The 4362-nt window shown below is 42.9% G+C and overlaps 1 pseudogene; it reads left to right on the top strand.

Moving 5' to 3' along the window:
• The first annotated feature begins 581 nt into the window (after positions 1-581).
• Positions 582-1310, top strand: LOC101357381 (28S ribosomal protein S7, mitochondrial pseudogene; annotated as a pseudogene).
• The last annotated feature ends 3052 nt before the right edge of the window (positions 1311-4362 follow it).

Genomic DNA, 4362 nt, shown 5'->3' with positions numbered 1-4362 from the left:
TTGCTGAACTCTAGTTATCTCTATTCTCTCTTGGATAATTCCGTGGATTTTCTAGGTATATAATAATGTTATCTATAAATCTTCTATTTTTATTTCTTCCCTACCAAAATTTACTTCTAATTTATTTCCATACCTTATTCACAAACAAGAATTTCTCATAAACACTAAACATATAAATTATTTAAAGCTCCTTTATTTTGTTCCAGTTTTTATAGAAATTGACTTTGTTTTTCCATTTGGTAGTAGATCAAGTCTTTGTTTTTTGAATATACACTCTTTATCATGTTAAAATGGTAGTTCACTATTCCCGTATTAAAAAGATGTTAACCAGAAATAGTTGGATTTTAATAATACATGCAGAATGTCCTTTTTGGCATTTACTGGAATGAGCATATATTTTTCAATAATATTAATATTTTGTATTTAAATCATCTTTATATTCCTGGGACAAATAATACTTGATTAAGGCTTAAAATTATTTTAATACATTTCTGTATTTTATTGGTAGCATTTTGTTTAAAATGTTCACATCAAGAGAGGCAGTGTGGTATACTAGAAGGAGCAAGTTCAGACGAGCCAAGATGGCAGCCCCCTCGGTGAAGGCTGTGTGGGGGTGGTTGAGCCTGGCCCTGGGTGGCGGGGTGTTGTTCTGCGGCTTCCAGGGCTAACCCAGGTGAGGTGGAGCCGCTATGGCCCTGAGTACCAGGATCTCCAGATTGACAAGGACTGTTACCGCAAGCCTGTGACCAAACTGATTGAAGGAGGAAAAGTATGAGCGGGAGCTCAGGAAGACTCAGCTCATTAAAGCTGCCCCAGCGACAAAAACAAGCTCTGTGTTTGAAGACCCAGTGATCAGTAAATTCATTAACATGATGATGAAAGGAGGAAACAAAGTGCTGGCCAGGAACCTCATGATACAGACCCTGGAAACTGTGAAAAGGAAGCAGTTTGAGAAGTACTATGCTGCTTCTGCAGACGAACAGGCAACCATTGAACACAATCCTTACACCATCTTCCACCAGGCTCTCAAAAATTGTGAGCCTGTGATTGATCTGGTACCCATCCTCAAGGGTGGCCACTTCTACCAGGTCTCTGTGCCCGTAGCCGACCTGCGTCGCCACTTCCTGGCCACGAAGTGGATAATTACCGAATGCTGGGAGAAGAAACACTGGTGGACGCTCTTGCAGGAGAAGCTGTCGCATGAGCTGCTACAGGCTTTCCACAACCAGGGCCCGGTGATCAAGAGGAAACACGACATGCACAAGATGGCCGAGGCCAGCCACGCCCTGGCCCACTACCGCTGGTGGTAGAGGGAGGGTCGAGGCTCTACTCTGCGGAGTCAACAACTGCCATTCCCGCAAACATCACGAAACTCACAGTCCACCCTCTCTATCCTAGTCCAGGAAAGAGGGAGGCACGTTGGAAAGTCCCTGTGGGTTAAGGGTGAAGCTCCTTTGTAAGGGCAGGCCTCACAAGGATGGGACAGCATGCCTGTTGCTCATTAATCATTTATTTGGGGGCTAGAACTTGTCCCCTTAGCCCACCTCCTTGCAAGGGGAAACATGCTGACTTGAACATGCTTCCCCCAAGAAACTCAGGGCTAATCCAGCTTCCTCTTCTTTCAGCTTGGAGTGGACCTTTGGCTGATATGAAAAGGAAGCAGTTTTAGTATTAGAAAAGGTTTATTAGAAAATTCTCACCCAGAACCAGTGTAGCATGTGACACAGTACATCTATTCGTTGAAACCGACTGGAGAAAATAGGCTTGTTTCCAAAGTGGTCCTCATATAAAATGTATAAAAATCAAAAAAAAGAAGAAGGAGCAAGTTCAAAACCAACTGGACCCTATAATATCTTTATTCAGGGCGGTGTAGTAGTTAGAAAATGGGCCCTGACATCAGAGAGAACCGACTTTGAATGCTTATCTGCCACTTAATAGCTATATTACTTTGTTATTCTGGACAAGCCTCACTTTCCTTGTTTGTCACGTGGGGACATACTAGCGCTTACTTTAAAGGGATTGTTTGTTGTGAGGATTAAATGAAATAATGTGTGAAAGTGCTTAGTACACTACCTGGCACTGAGTGGTTCCACATTAAATGGTTGCTGTTATAACTATCCTGCACCTCAGTGAGAATAGTCCATGCTTTTATTTTTTACATCATTCTTACCTTTTGTATTATTCTTACCTTCTTCGTATCATTTTTACATGCATCATTCTTACCACGTTTCCCTCAGAGGATAATTGTAAGAAATATACCATACTTTTCAATACTCAAGGATAACTTGTATAATATATTCTTCAAAAGCTTGGGGAAAAAATATCCTCTGATAAATGCATCAGGCCCAGATGTGTTTTGGAACATGTGGTTCTTTAATATTTTCCCTGTGTTCTTCTGTATTTATTAGACTATGTCCATATAATTCTGATAATTTTGTCCACGTGAAAGAGAAAAAAAAAACCCAAGTTTCAGAATTTGTCTGTGTAACCTGAGAATTGTTGATCAATTTATTATCCATGCTTAAAACTATTTTGGCATTCAGCTAGTTACTGGATTGCCTTATCTTGCCTTCTGTAAGAAATACAGCCTGCATCATTTTACAATGGAGTTGCCTTGGAAGCCAACACTTATTTTGATTGTCTGAATCTTTTTAATAACCAGATTCTGCCTTTTTATTCCTGTTCATTTAGTTGGGACCCTTGTGTGAACTCCCAACCCCAGAACTCCCAACTTTGAATAAAAAAAGCTTTTCAGGTATGAATAAATATTCAGCCACCTTTAACTCACCAGAAGCTTCTTCAGTACGGAACTACCACAACTAGTTTGTATCCTGTGAAACCATAGCTAGAACATAGCAGTAACAAGTGGTACTTGGAAATAGGCTGGTAAAATGAATTCCACAGGTTCAAACCAGGAGGAAGATTCTTCACCCTTTGTTTACAACATGGCCCTGCCCATATGCCCAGTAGTATACACTATCTTCTAAAAGAATATTAAATAAGTTATGTGTATTAGCAGAGGAATAAAAGGATGATTCTGATAGAATATACTGAAAATTTAAAAAGTCATAGTGCATGGCTACATGAGAGAGTTTAACTTTTCACCTATCCAGCGTCTTTAAAAACACAGCAGGAGTTCCGGCAAAATGGCGCTCTAGGCAGAAGCACCACACCATCCCTCCACAGCAAAGATCTGAAAAACAGCCGAACAGAGAATACAACAATCCTGAAACCCTAAAACATCAAATGAAGAGATAAAGAACTCAGCCAAGCACCAAATGGAGGGAGAAAACTGACAGAGAACGGAGAGTGAGGAAAGATTCACGCAGAGGTCCCCTACTAGCTAACGCAGCACGGATCCACCATCTTGGACTCCTATTGGAGACCAGCAAACAGGGGGTACGAGAAAGCAGCCTCACCGAGTGTACAGCGGGAGACAAAACAACTGGTAATTTGCGATATACGCTTTCCCACCCCCCACCCTTCTTCACCCTGACTCGGCCTCCTCTGTTTCCCACGGCCACAGTCTCTTGACCGGGAAACACCGGCTGCTTGGATTCCATACACCCGAACGGGCCGGCTCTCTGAGTGCCATTTGTTGGCTGCTGGTGTTGCTTTTTCCCGCTTCTTTTGATTTCTTCCTTACCTGTAACCACCTCCCCCCACTTTTCGCTCAAATACCTGGCTCCGTGAGGCATCTTTGCTTCTTCCTGAGGGGCTGCAGAGCTCCGGTAATTTGTGATATATGCTTTCCCACTCCCTACACTTCTTCACCCACACTCGACCTCCTCAGCTTCCCGCGGACACAGTCTCTTGTCCGAGAAACACCAGCCCGCACTAGCTGACTCTCTGAGTGCCATTTGTTGGCTGCTAGTGTTGCTTTTTTTTCTGCTTCCTTTGATTTCTTCCTTACCTCTCACCACCTCCCCCTCCTTTTGGTCAAATACCTGGCACCGTGCGCCATCTTTGCTTCTTCCTGAGGGGCTGTGGAGCTCCGTTCGAGTGTGGAGCTGCTGCCGGGTCTGGGCTGCTGGGCTGGTGGGATCCTGGGGCTTTTGTTTGTTTATTTGTTTTGAATTGTTTGTTTGTTTTCTTTTCCTTTTCTTGAGTTGGGAGCCCTTCCTGGCCAGGCGGTGCTGCGTGACAAGGAGAGTTCCCCTTGGCTTGCACAGATGTGCAGAGGGATCCCTGAAGGCATTTCTTTTGTCGTTGGTTTTTCTTTTTTTCTGTTTTTTAGGGGGATTTTGTTTTTTATAAATTTGTTTTCTTTTCTTTCCCTCTTTTTCCCTTTTTGTCTTCCTTCATTGCTCAGTTTCTCGTCTCTCTATATCTTCCTTCTCTTTCTGTTCCCTGAATGCCTGG

This window comes from Trichechus manatus, unplaced genomic scaffold, assembly GCF_000243295.1.
Source record: "Trichechus manatus latirostris isolate Lorelei unplaced genomic scaffold, TriManLat1.0 scaffold00066, whole genome shotgun sequence".
Lineage (NCBI taxonomy): Eukaryota > Metazoa > Chordata > Mammalia > Sirenia > Trichechidae > Trichechus > Trichechus manatus.
The sequence above is the reverse complement of the archived record's forward strand: the minus strand, read 5'-3'. Positions and strand labels throughout refer to the sequence as shown.